This window comes from Schistocerca gregaria, chromosome 2, assembly GCF_023897955.1.
Source record: "Schistocerca gregaria isolate iqSchGreg1 chromosome 2, iqSchGreg1.2, whole genome shotgun sequence".
NCBI classification, from domain to species: domain Eukaryota; kingdom Metazoa; phylum Arthropoda; class Insecta; order Orthoptera; family Acrididae; genus Schistocerca; species Schistocerca gregaria.
This window is the reverse complement of record NC_064921.1, coordinates 506,785,197-506,800,366: the sequence shown is the minus strand read 5'-3', so window position 1 is coordinate 506,800,366 and position 15,170 is coordinate 506,785,197.

Below are 15,170 nucleotides of genomic sequence, written 5' to 3'. Positions count from 1 at the left end.
TACAATATACGACGACATTATATACGTCTTCACACAGCGCACTACGATCAGGTAGAAGGCGTTGCACGCAGAGAACTGGCAGCCAGCCTTAAGGGTGACATACCACAAGACTTAAGTTTAAAAACGGTTTCGTAAAACGGAGGGTATCAAAACATGCAACATAGTTCGTGTTCTGTAATTCGTTTATAATTTTCAGGTGAATGAGAGCGGAGAAAACAATACTGAATCTGCAATTCGAGCAAGCTACAGGGTCGCTCTCATCATTGCGACGAGTGGCAAGCCTCGTAAAATCGTCCATGGTAGCAGTTGCAGAATGTTTGTTTCCAAGGGAGGTGCAGGCAATTGAAGGGGTTTGCTTGTTGAACCAAACAACGTCTCGTCGAATCCTGGACATGGCAGCGGATTTAGAGACACAGCTCAGGGAAAAGGCGGAGAGCTTTGTTGCATTTGACGAAAGTACCGACATATCGGACTGTGCTCAGCTTGCAGTCTTTGTGCGTGGTGTCGACATGAAGCTGCATGTAACTGAAGAAGTCTCGGATGTGGTACCACTCGATTACACCACAAAAGGATGTGACATTTTTGAAGCTGTTTGTGAATCAGTGGACAATATTAATTTGCCTTGGGATAAGCTCCATTCTGTAGCGACAGACGGTGCACCACAAATGATCGGGCGTCAACAAGGTTTTGCTTCTCATTTGAAAAATAAACTCGGGGACGAATTCGGAAAAGACATTTTGACTCTTGATTGTTTTATTCACCAAGAGGCACTGTGTGCTGAAACAGTAGAGCCAGGTGCCGTAATGAAAGATGTCGTGAAGTGTGTGAATTTTGTGTGGCGTCACGGTATGAATCTTCGTCAATTCAAAGGATTCCTGAAAGATATGGAAGCGGAGTATGGGTATATACTTTACCACAGTACAGTTCGTTGCCTGAGTTGGGGAAAAGTTCTTAGCCGGCCGGAGTTGCCATGCAGTTCTAGGCGCTGCAGTCTGGAGCCGAGCGACCGCTACGCTCGCAGGTTCGAATCCTGCCTCGGGCATGGATGTGTGTGATGTCCTTAGGTTAGTTAGGTTTAATTAGTTCTAAGTTCTAGGCGACTGATGACCACAGATGTTAAGTCCCATAGTGCTCAGAGCCATTTGAACCATTTTCTTGAAAATTTTTTGATGTTTTCTTTGCCATTTGTGAGGAAATATCACTTTTTCTCTAAATGAAAGGGGAAGAAATGCGTTGTCTGAAAGATATAAAATTGATATCAGACCTGGCTTTCCTAGCTGACATACCTATGCATCTGAATAATTTAAATCTGTCATTGCAGGGCAAAGGGCAGCTAATCGTTGACATGCATGACCAGATCAAAGCGTTCATGGAAAAGTTACGTTTATTTGAGAGGCAGATGGGTAATGGACATTTAAAGTTCTTCAATCATCTTGCTTTTTTAAAACTACCTGAAGGTACTACTTTCGAAGATTACCAAGCAAAGTTAAAGCAGCTCATCAAGTTGTTTGAAACACGATTCCGAGACCTAACTAGTTTGGAAATGGAACTTAAGGTGTTCAGCACTCCTTTTTCAGTTTCCCCGATGACTTGTCATCATCACTTCAGTTGGAGATTACTGATTTGCAAAATTCAACTTTGTTGAAATAGAGGTACTACAACACGTTGGACTTGTCACGATGGTATCGTTCATTACTGCAAAAAACATTTCCAAAGCTTCACAACAATGCTGCGCAGATCATGTGCAACAGTTTGGATCAATGTACTGTTGTGAGCAGCTTTTCTCAGCAATGAAAAGAGTTAAAAGTAAGGAACGATCGTTTCTTCAGGATGCAACAATGAAGGCCATCCTCCGCATTAACGCTGCGAACACTTTGACGCCTGATATTTCTGATCTTGTAATGAAAAGAAAATGTCAAGCTACAGAGGCTCAATAAATTTAGTATGCAATTTCTTGTAAAACAGTTGTTTCTTATGTATTTCCTGGTGCAGCATGTCACCACGTCTTAGCAGCTAAGACAGGGGTAGGCAAACGTTGCACGCGGCTCATGAGTGCACAGCACTGCACGTGTGCTGCTTGTGTGCAGTCGTCGAATGGGACAGTGGTGACAGACGGCAGGTTGCGGCAGTGTAGTGCCAGGCTAAGTCGCGAACGCTGATGCGAAGCGACCACTACGTAGTGAATGTTGTATTTCAAGAAACGGAAAATGCAGAGTGAAACAAGGACACGGAGAAGTGGAGATTTGCTATCTTTTAAAAAGTAATGGGAGAATCTTTTTTTTTTTTTTGTGCAAAAACGTGAAAATTCGAAATTTTTAATATGTGGCAGTACTTTCGCTGGTCAGCAGAAGTTTAGTATTGGAACCCATTATAATAAATTTCACAAGGATGAGTACAATTTATTGTCGGATTCTGAGCGGATGGGGAAATTGACTGAGCTTAAGAAGAGTGATCTGGTGATATTTGATGAATCTGTTCTAGTTGCTGTTTTCACCAGAGATGTGCGACTTTCTTTCGTCATGTCTCTCATCTAACTGATTTAACATTTTATGGAGCACTGTTTTCAATTTTTCAGGACGAAACAATAATAGCCCAGTGGTACGTGGAAGTTATAAAATTGCGCTTAACATTGCGAGAGCTGGAAAACCATTTGCTGAATTAATAAGCCTTGGTTAAGAGCAAACATAAGTGGTGAAAACTTACGTAACTGTTTGCGCTTGTCTGTACATAGAAATTTTGTTCCAGATATTAAATGTATTGTAAACTCCACTTGTGATAATTAAATAAAACGTAACGTAGTTAATAGGTACTCTTTCAAACCATGATTTCTTTCAAGCACTCCTACTAACCTTATTCCATCATTCAATAAAGCAAACTAGGAAACAAAACGCATTACAGAGGAAGGAGAGGACAGAAGGTATGGTGGAGAGGGGAGAAAAGCGGGTGGCCAGCTTGCCCCTGTGTGCACGCAGTACACCTGTTAACTTCACGCGTGCAAGTGTACCGCACATGTGCAGGATTCCTGCCCGCCCCTGAGCTAAGAGTATGAGGTTGTCGATCTCGTAAGACGCAGTTGGCATGTCAAAACGCTTGCCCTGCCGCCTGCCTCAGCCAGCCGTGCCACATGCCGACGTGGCGGCCCACTTGACTGGTCACAGCGAGCGACACGGCTCCCTGGAGCAGGGAGCGCTCCGCGGCTCACAACGGAGCAGACGAGCTGGAACAGCCTGATCTAGAGGATCCCCTCCTAAAATGGAATGGAAAACCTTAGAGCCCACAAACAGTGAACGTGTGTATGTTAGTTGTCTTTTTATGAATGTGTGTGTTTTTTATACTTCAGAAGAAGGGATTTGCCTAAAAGCTTAAGTGTTTAGTAGCTTTTCATTGTGCCTGTTGCCATTCAGTGCCTACGCTATGTGATGAGGAGCAGTATATCCTTTCTATGTTTCTGTTATTCCATCCTGGACTTTCATTGTTTTATAAAGGGCAGTCTGATGAAAACAAGACAGATGAGACACAAGTAAGTAAACTGTTTATTATTTCAAAAGTAATCACCATAACTATTAATAAATTTAGGCCACAGCAAGAAAATCCGATGAATGCCTTAATGGCAAAATGTTTGCAGTTGCCTGCGGAAACATGATTGTGCCCATATGTGCTCCTCTTCATCCGAAGCATGTCTTCCCTCAGTGCTCCAAAAATATGGAAATCACGTGGGAAAGATTGCAACTTAATGGAAGATGTGTAGGGGCTTCCTAGCGAAACTCGTGGAGCATCCACGTGTTGCCAAAGTTCATCTTGGGTGCACCGCAGAAGGTCCACTGAGAAGCCCTTACATATCCTCCATTAAGTACTAATCTCTACCCATGTGCTTTCCACATGGAAAGTCATTTGTGGCTGTTGATTTACTTTGGACTAAGAGGTGCACATCTGGGTACAATCATGGTTCTGTAGGCAACTATAGACATTTTTCCATGAAGGTGTTGACCAACTTGTCACACAGTGGGATAAATGTGTAAACAGATATGGTGGTTACTTTTGAAATACTAAACAGTTTAAAATTTTCCATCTGCCTCATTTTCATTTGACTGCCCTTTATATTTTACAGAAGATCATTAGCTATATTGATACTTCTGCTTAGATAAATAATTCCTAATAAGTATTATGCAAGGGACCTTCTATCTTCAGTGACCAGAGTGTCACATTACTGTAAACATGCCAAACCTATGGAAGTGAACAATGAACCTTCTGTTGTAATTCAGTCCTCACAAATGCAGTTTCTCCTGTGGGCATAGCTCAGGAGAACCTTAACTTGTGAGGAATGCGTTTAAAACAAAAGGCTGTAATCTTACCCTCCCTCACACCATTTTTTGATTTTCACTTACTTCATATTAAATTTCTTTTGATAAGATTTGAGAGGAGTAAGATTTACAATATCGTCTTTTCTCATAGTTGGCTCCAGTTCTTCATGTCTAGGGACTGATTCTTGACTGAAATTTTTGACATTGTAGGTTACAAATGACATGATAATGCTGAAGTAATCCTGCTCCATAATTTCTGTTTCTGTAATTTTTTGTTGTATCACATTTTTCAATATCACATTGTCTACAATTTCCACTTCAAAATCAAAAATTACATTGTTATTGCCAAAATTAGAAACACATCTGATCACAACAGAAGCATGCCCACTACTACTACATTTTGTGGTACTAAAACTATTCCAAAGAGTTTACAAACTTTCTTGACAAATTACTGTCTATTAATTTCTATTATTATTTTATAAATGAATCCAGGAGTAAACATAATAAATGTTGTCCAGTTGCACAATTAATAATAGGAATTTTAAGTGTGTCGGATATTTTGCCATTTCAAATGTTTCTAAAAGAATCGTAATGTTAACTATACTTACAGAGTTAGTACATATCTATTGTAACAACGAAAATAAAGTAATTTCTTTTTATAAATTTTATCTGAAATATAATACAGCGTGTACAAAATCGTATGAAATTCTTTTAAAAAAAATAGCTGAGAGAATATTAACTTGTTTAAAAATTGGAAAGTATTTTTGGTATAGATAACTTGTGTTGAAGAGAGGTAATGTTAAAGGAAGGTGTCTCTTTAATCACTTCCATAGGGTTGGTATGTTTACAGGACTATGACACTCTGGTCACTGAAGATAGCAGGTCCCTTGCACAATACTTATTATGAATTATTTATGTACCCGAGTTTAGTAATGGGGAATTAGTGTAGTCAACAAGCTACATAAGCAACTCCAAACAGAGCAGGAAGCTGAAGAAATTTTACCATCTTTAATAGGCATAAGTAATTAAAGTTGTGCCAAACTTTAAAGCCTTACTGCAAAAAGGGCTGGGATAGCAAGAACAGAATGTCTTTTCTGTGTTGCTGATATAATCTCATTTGAACCTCCACACTTCAAATGAAATGTGAAGGGGAACATACTAAAAAATTATTCTAGATTGAATATGGAGGAACAATGTTTTCTAAAATTTATGTTGTAGCATATATTCGCAGAATATCCGGGTTGACCAGCAGAAATAGTGAAGAGTACGGTAGGACACATCACCTATCAGCTATGACACTATCGAAAGGGAAACTATTCATCAGCACTACATAATCATTATGATGACTATGACAGCATGCAATCACCAATATTTTAACCATCAAAGTGCCCGTTCCCAAGATAAATGTTGACAATTGCAGCCAAGATCTGTTAAATAAGGATCAATTCTGAGCCGATCTTTGTGAGAATTGTAAATGCTCAAATTTCAAGATTGGACACAGCACATCAAAACAGGTAGATAAAACTAAAAATAAAATACCAGTACAAAACAGGTAAAAATAATTAACTGTGGATGGGTGACCACTTACAAATAATGTGTGACCATACCACTTTACAGCGTATAAAGATCTCAATCCCAATATTTTGGGAAGAAGTCCAGACATAACACAAAAACGTAAAACTCTAGCCACACTCGCGTCATTATTTAAAATAGAGGGCAGGTCTGGTGGGAAACCTCCACCCTGCATATAAAACACACTCAGTTAAAATATGTCGTATCAACAGCTGTGTCCACGTGTCTGATACGTTGGTGGCTCCTCACGATGTAACATTAAACCATGTGTCAATGGACAATGTCCTATTCGAAGCCATGTAAGAGCTACTTCCTAGCTGGTCATTGTCGGAAGGAGGTAAGCCACTGTCGGACAGAATCTTTCACCGCTTGCAACTTATTATCCCTCACTTCCAACCACTGAGCCTCCCACCAACGCATGACCTTCAGAGTCACGAATGATGGTATTGCCTGCAGAGGGACGGAACAGCGAGCAGGAGGTGGGATGGAGCAAGCCTCCTTGGCAGCCGCATCTGCAAGTTCATTTCCAGGAATTCCCATGTGCCCTGGAACCGAGCAGAAAATTACATCCTTACCCTGCTTTTGCAAGAGCAGGAGTGCGTCCTGCACTTCTTGCACCATCCGATCTGCTGGGTACATCTGTTCAAGAGCGTGTAGAGCACTTTGGGAGTCTGAGCAGATGATGAATTTCTTGGCATGATGTCGTCGCATATGGTCTAATGCTTTCAGAATGGCAAACAGTTCTGCATAATAAACTGAGAACTGCTCCGGGAGTCCTATCCTACAGACAGTATCGGGAAACTTAGCAGAGCAGCCCATAAAAAAAACCCTGTTTAGACCCATCCATGTAAACAGTAATAAAATCTGAATGGCGGTCTAAAATCTCAGTTAATTTAATTTTAAAAAGGTGATCCAGGGTACAATACTTCTTGTAAGCAGCCAGATCAAGAAAGTAATCTCAGCCTTTGTAGTAGTCATGGAGATCCCCTACTCCTTCCCTCGTTGAGGACCTTAATGCCCTCCAGGTGTACTCACTCGAGACTCTCCTTTGCACGGATGCCAAACGGCTTTGTTGCCTTCAGACGGTAGCAGAATAGACGTTCCAGTGCCAACTGTGAAAAGGTGTTGGAGCCAATGAAATAAGAGTGTACTTGGCCCTGTATGCTTGCCGTACTACGAGGAGATGATGCTGAATGGACAGCGGAGGCTCTCCAGCCTCAACACATAGACTAGCAACTTGTTTGAGATGTGTGTGAAATTGGGCAATATGTGTGCCAATGTATTAACTCTCCACAATTTTCTAATTCATGTATATCATGTCTGGTTTCATGTATATTTCATTGATGTTTCAAACGAACTCTTACTGACAGTCACTGTTAAATTGGTATACTTGCCCATCACACAAATAGGTTACAGCTTATCACCAGTACCATCACAACATTGTGTGTAAATAACTTAAATTTGAAGATAAACTACTATCTGTGATAGTGGATCATATTAAAGACAGAGGTCCTAATTGATTTAAAAACTGGGGGACTTGATAAATTCCCACCCAAGCTCTTCACGACATGATGCAGCATTGGTTTTCGGAGGGCCCTCACAACTTGCAAACATTCTCCACAACTTGCTGTCAGAATTGAATGGTGAAATTATATTTTCTGCTATCACAATTTGACTGCAAACTGTGTTCGTTTCAATAGGTGTTTTTTTTATGTTTTCCACTGTAAATTCAATTAGTACTACATACAAATTAATTTTAGTATTGATTTCTAGCATACTAAAATTAATTCTAGCATAGTATTTACATCCAATAAAAGTGTGTGTTGCGCATAAGGTTGTCTTGCAGATAATATGTGGAGTCCATTCCAGAGCCCCCTGTAGACATCTCTTTAAACAACTGGGCACAGTGACAACAGCCTCACAATATATTTACTATAAAATTTGTCTCTCTCAATCAATTACAGTTTGAAAACAACAGTAACATTCATAAATATAATGCCAGAAGGACAAAATACCACTATCCATCACACAGCTAGTGTTTGCCACAGAAAGGAGTGAAGTATTCAACCATAAAAACCTGAAACTACCAACCCAGTAATATAAACAATTCAGTATAATCGATATATATTATAAAAGTAGGTGTACAATGTGCATGCAACTAAAACTCAGAGTCCCAGTACAATCAAGGGAAATATATGGTGTCCCGCATCCAAGAAGGTGGTTTCCATTTTTACATGAAGGGCATGCTTTTAAATATAGAAGGGCTGGGACGTTTCACCCTCTAGAAATTTCTAGAACATTCCAGAATGTTACACAATGATCCAGGATGTTCTGGAATAGTCTGGAACATTTGGGAAGATTCCAGAACACTCTCAAATGTTGTGGCGTCTTATGGAAGATGATGGACCATTCAAGCCTTTTTTGTACATTCTGGAATTCGCCACTGGTGGGACTACCCATTGGTAGGGTATATAAATCAGGACCTGTTGTGGGTTCGAGCATGAGTTTCTTATCAATGATGAAGAGAGGAACCAAAAAAGTAGTCCAGTGAGTGAATAAACAAAGAGTGAACTGTGAGTAGTCAAAGTTCTACAGTGATTCAATACAAATCAAAAGTAAAGTGTGTAAAATGCACTTAGTGTATTTATTAATAAAAAGCTCATTTGATTTATATTTTAGACAATGCCCAAACATAAAAGAGGAGGAGATTTTGCCAGATTGGAATCAAGAACAGCGAAAAACCGAAACAAATGAAGTGCGCAAATCACGAATGGTAGTGAGCACCCTGAGAAGCAGAGAAACTGAAGAACAATGAAATGAATGGATTGAAGTAGCAGGACCTGTGACACAACTGCAAACTCAATCCAGCCATGAAAATAACACACTTTGTAATCGAAAAAATGGATAACATCTGCAAATTTTGTGATGTGAAAAAATTCGGTAGAGATACACCAGGATTCTGTTGCATGAATGGAAAAATTTGATTACCACCACTGGAAGAACCCCGACAGTAATTTTTCGATTACATTGCTGGGAAACTTCAGAATCAAAACACTTTCTTCAAAATATAAAAGCGTACAATGCCTGGTTCCAAAAGACTTCTTTCGATGTCAGTTTGATCAGCGCTAACAGAGGTGAAATTGACATGTTTTTTTCCATCCAAAGAAAAATCTATCACAACGTGGGATCATTACTACTTCTACCCAATGAAGGTTATAAATTTCTGCAAGTATATTTCATCAGAAATGAATAAACATAAATTGATCAAAATATGCATAAATATCAGTGGATTGATACAATAAGTAGTCCAAAATGTACAGAGGATCTTAAACAAATACAATCAACTGATTCACATATTCAAAACAGCACTAGACTGAGTGATTCTGATGACTGTAGAGTTATAATCAGAACCGACAAAAGACCACCTGGAGAACACGAATGTCAAATTTAACGCATCTCAGATAGATGAATTCGCACAGTAATTGTGGACAATGAACACAAAAGCTGTGACATAAGAAAGATGAGAACAAAGAAAATGAGAAGAACTACAACTCATTGCAGAGACACATCTTTCATGTTATGCCCTCCAATATCCATTGATATATCTGCACAGACAGGGCAGATATCATTTTGAAGTGAAACAAATCCATCCTGAAACAGGCATAGAAAGAAACAAAAAAGTTGGCTCCAAGGAGCTCTATGCTTACTGCTTAATGAGCAGGGACAATGAAACATACAATCACATTCTCAACACAAACCGTGTAGTACAGCAATTCCTGGTAGGTATATATGCAAAAATTTAAGTGGAATGGATGCATTATGTAAGACTGGATCATAAGAAACTATGCACGGAAGAAAAATTCACTTTCAGGATGCAGTGATTAATGGCAATGGAACAATGGTAATGTTACCCTTGTCATACATATGAAGTCCGAGACATATGCACAGTTACATTAAAGATGCCATGACTTATTCTCTATAAGTTTCGTCTGCAGTTTTCTTTTATCTCCCCAAGCTGTTGGTCCTAAACTATCCATACCCCTCTACGCGTATCTCCAGTAATAGAACGACTAATCGTTCCTTTTCCGAAGTCTAGTGCAAGTCAGTGAGGCAAAGAAAATGTCCCCATAATTGGCACAGATACATCTGCTATCACAAAATTCCAGTTGAACATGTGCCAAAATCCAAAACCTACTTTGAAGTGACCGTTTCTGCAATGATGCACTGATGTGTTTACTAATTGGTTTACTGCCCACAGTATAGTTCTTACTGCAGAACCATAGTATATCGGGAGACAGAGACCGGAGACGCTATACCGCATCTAAATGAAATTATTTCAATAGTACACTACAAAAAGCAGTTCATTTCTTGTTTTCGTTTGTAATGAAAAATGGCAAAGTGAATACTGGTGCAGTGCTGGATTTGTCAGCTGAGTTTAGGGCTGCTCGACTGTCATAACTGATTCTTCAAGCCATTTGAGTGTGTAAAAATGCTCTATTCTCAGTTGACGTGGAACAATTTTATTTATCAAAGAGTAAAACAAGTTCGTCAAATCCATTATATTAGTGCTTATATGAGTGTAGTATCATCCTCGACACACCAGGAAGGCTAACAGAGAATGACTAATAGAGCTAAAGTTGTACAAATACATAGAGGATGAAAAAAAGTCTGAGAATAAAATACTGTTGCTGTAGCATCATTTTTGACAGCGAACACTATTTCACTCGACTGCACAACAACCACACACGGCAGATGACATGTAGCTTCGTCTCTTGAAATGTGCAGGGAAATGAACATGCCATCCAGAGCGGTTCGTGCATGCTGGCTGTGTTTGTAGTTCCACTTTAGTGTGATGTCATGGTTGTAGCTGTGGTGCCAGCAATGAGGGAGGAAGATGTATCCTCGAAATTTTAGCCGGCTATACATCCTGAAAGATTAATGCTGGTTTGACACAATCAGTGAAGGCAGTAATGACTATGCTGCTGACAGAAATTTTTGTTGTCCGTCAGTGGTGGCTCATGCTCCTTTTCGCTGGGTGTTCCCGATAATAACTTAATAAACTTAGTAACGGAATTGTTCCCCTCTGTTGTTATGTAACCTTCACCTTTGTCATTTATGTCAGAGGAAAGGAATCTTTGAACTAGATTCTTTCCCTTAGTGTACTATGCTATAAAGATGAACTAACTTTTGCACATAATATGTATTGTTTCATCTTCCTGCACAGAAAGAAAAGTGGCAACATTGATGGCCTACAAAAAGGTGTGTTGCGTGATGTAGGTGAAAATTTTGATTATGGGTCCAAGCCAGCTGGCTCCAGATACTGTGTACACGTGTGGGCAGTTGGGAGAGTGGTAACATGACAGACAGCAGGGTTCACTGATTAGCAGGGAAGGAGGAGTATGCATGAGCCGGTCCATCCACTACCCACCCAAAATGACTCCAAGTTATGGTACAGCCAGGGGTGAAGTGAAGGAAGGGGAACAGTTAGTGTATGTAACTAATATTGCAGTTTATGAAGATGGGGTGTGGAGGGAGTACAGGCCATAAGGTGCTGGCCCTTAGCTGCATGGGGTGGGCAAAGGAAAACAAGTTTTTCATTGCAGAATGATGGGCTGAACAAAGGGTTGAGGGAGGAGTTGCAGCAAAATTTGGCCTTACTACTGGCAGCTCAGAGTAACATTGTGTGTTTATGTAACAGAGTAGTAGGAACTGCACCTGATTACCTCTTATGTCTGTCACCTGTGCTACTCAAAATCATGTCACACACAAACTGTGTGATATAATACTGCAAAAATATGCAGAATAAACTACACCAAAAAGTTCTGGTGGGGCTGGGCCCTTCTGGTCCTTACGAATGTGCTGCCCCTGCTGTCTGTGCACCTCTTTGTAACATCCGTTGTGGGTTTGTGTACAGAGCTTGCAGAGGAGGCTTCACGCCACCCTGTGTAGCATCACATTTGAACAGCTTGCCAAATCATGATACTCCTAACAAGGTTGTGTGACATGGCTAGAACCTAGATGCTGTTGAAAGCAAGTGATGCACTCACTCAAGTGATATAGAAAATTTGGTTGATCTTGTATGGAGACTATGGAGAATCAGGGTTCACGGGCTGAATGACTCATTGATTCACTGAAAATTAGTTCTGTGATTGAAGCATCTATGACTGGCTTGTAAGCGTTTCACAACCCTAGTAACATGACCAGCAGAGCAGTCGTCCAAGTCATACTGTGGCACATGAGAGCTGTTTTGAGTGAACAATACTATCACTATATCAGACCATTGCTTGGCTGTGTGGTATCTTGCTGTTTTGTGACAGACCTGGCCACAGAAAATTGCATGCTTGGCGAATAACTCTGACTAAAATTTACTGCTATGATATGATGTTATGTGGAGTGGACCACTGAACCATGTGGGCATGATGGTGGAGGCTAATGATTCCATGGAGAAGTTGTTCACTGATACTGCCTCTGGCCATTAGGAGAAATGATCCATAATGATCAAAAGCTATCGTTAGCCATCTGATGGAGGTGATGGACCCACGACATCCAGGGATACATGTGCAAAACGCGAGGTGATGTCTGGAAAGTTGCCTATTGTTGCATGTATGTGGCACGAAACTTCTCTGCGTTGGCACAGTAGACACATCCACATGCAGCAGTTCCTCTCCATTCCCGGCCAGACAAAGCGGTCCTGCACCAGGTGGAATGTTGAACAAACTCCAGGATGAGACAAGCTATGTAAATTGTTGAAGACTTCCTAGTAAAACTGAACAGGTGGGAATGGTCGGGATCTTCCTTAGGAGATGTAACTATATATTTTAACATCTGTGCTGGGACACTCACAAGTTGCATCTTCAATGCAAAGCTGGTGTCATTCAGGAATGTATGAATATTTCGATCAGCCTGTCGGGCCTGAGTGAGTGCATTGAGTCCAGTATGGCCCGAAACACAGTTAACTCACGAAAGGCAATCTGCTACCAAGTTGTCCAGAACAGAAATGTGCTTTTTTGTTGTGGTGAACAGTTGTTGCTATTCTGCCTGAATGCTAACATTAATGGTTTATGGTCCATGTAACTTGCTTCTATCTGTGGTCATAAGTATGTGATGGCTTCATAAATAGTGAGAGGTTCTCAGTTCTAAGCACACCTCGTGCGTTGTTACGGCGAAAGTGTATAGGAATAAAATGCTAGTGGCTGCCACGGGCCTTCTAACCGCTGTTGCAGAACTGCACCTATGCCTGCTATGCTTTTGTCAAAGGTGTGTCGAGTTTAGGATGCAACAGCAATGCAGCGTCTGCCATGCTTTGTTTAATGGCTTTGAAGGAGCAGCCCACTCTGGTAGAGTGTTCCGTCTAATCTTAGAGCCAGACAGCACAGCAGTTAACGATTATTGTAGTTATTCTGCCCGTGGTAGGTGCTCGCAATATAAATTTAGCATTCCCAACTCTTTGACGGTGCTTGGCTTCTGAATTCGCAGAATGTCCAATGGGGACGTGAGCCTACAGGAAATACATCATGACTGTGGAAATCGATTTCAGGTCACTTGACTGTACATTTATCTGTGTTCAGAAAGTCATCATATTACTCCAATCGTTCTAACACATCTCTGAGGTGTTGCTGATGCTCTTCTTTGGTGGCCAAAAAGATCAAGATAGGCAAAACAGAAGATTAGGCCTTACAGGGCGGAGTTAATAAATCTTTGCCATGTTTGAACCACAATGCGTAGGCTGAAGGTCATAAGCATACTCTTAAACAGTTCGACTAGTGTAATGATTGCTTTTTTGTGGTATACCTTTCGTCACCAATGGTATTTGGGTATAATCCTTGGTGCAATCTAGTACACCAAAAATCGTGGTACCATGCAAGGCATGGTTGTAGTCTCGCTACAATGGGAGTGGATAATGCTCTGGAATGGCTCTTGCATTAAGTGCTCAATAATCACCGCATGAATAACCTGCTCCAATCTTCTTAGGCATCAGTTGCATTGGAAATGATCATGGACGACTTGAGGGATAGATAATAAACTCAGCCTTAGCTACTGCCAGTCGATCTGGGGCCAAACGTCTACGCCTACTTGACAGTGGGAGGGGGTCCATAGTTTTAATAAAATGTTGTGTACTATACTGCACTTGTTTTGGAGCTCCAGGGGCCTTGGCAAGCAGGAAATTGGCATTATACGGAAGAGTACTTGCAATCTTTGGATTATATAATAATAATAATAAATTTTACTGTCATTCAGCTGGTTACAGCAATAGACAAAGTCAAGAGCTTATATTTCTACATAAACTACTATATCGATGTAAATTGGTTTAAACATAAAATAGGTACACATTAGAATACAGTATTTTCATCTTTAAAAAATTCATCAATGGTGTAAAACGGATTGTTCACTAGTAGCTTGTATAATTTAGCTTTAAAAATATTTACAGGCAGTTCTTTAAAGTCAGCACTTAGTCTATTAAACATCCTTAGTCCGAGAACTAGGTAGGAGTTCTGCGATTTTGATAATCTACGATATGGTACGTCTACAGATGTTCTTTTTCTAGTATTATGGCTATGAATATCATTTCTCAACACAAAATTAGAGACATTGTTTCTAATTTACAATAAAACATTGTAGATGAATAAGTTTATTACTGTAAGACACTGCAATTTAATAAACAGAGGTTTACAATGTTCTGTTTTATCAGAATCCGTTATTATTCTGATCACTTTCTTCTGTAAAAGTAAAATGTCATTTACATGACAGCTACTACCCCACAGTAAGATTCCATAAGAGATGATGCTTTGGAAGAAGGCAAAATATGCTGATCTCACATAGTCATTGGGGACATGTCTTTTTAAATTTCTAATTAGATAAATGACTCTTGAAAGCTTAGCCAATATATTTTTAATGTGTGGTTCCCATGTTAATTTATTGTCCATAGTAACACCTAAAAATTTAACAGTTTCTAATTCTTGGTAATTGGGAATCTCTTTGAGGCTAAAGTAAAGTGTCTGGGTTTTGTTTTCATTTAGTAGGAAGCCGTTAGCTTTGAACCATAATGAGGACTGAGCAAGGGTATTGTCAGTCAGTGTTTTTAGTGTACCTAGATCAGAGCTTTTATGTAGAAAAGTTGTGTCATCAGCATACAATATTGTGTGAGAATTTATGAATAAGGGCAGGTCATTAATCATTAGTATAAACAGTAAAGGTCCAAGCACCGACCCTTGAGGCACTCCATACCTAACATTAACCAAATTTGATTTCTCCCTACCAATGCACACAACTTGTTGACGGTTCTCTAGAAAAGACCTG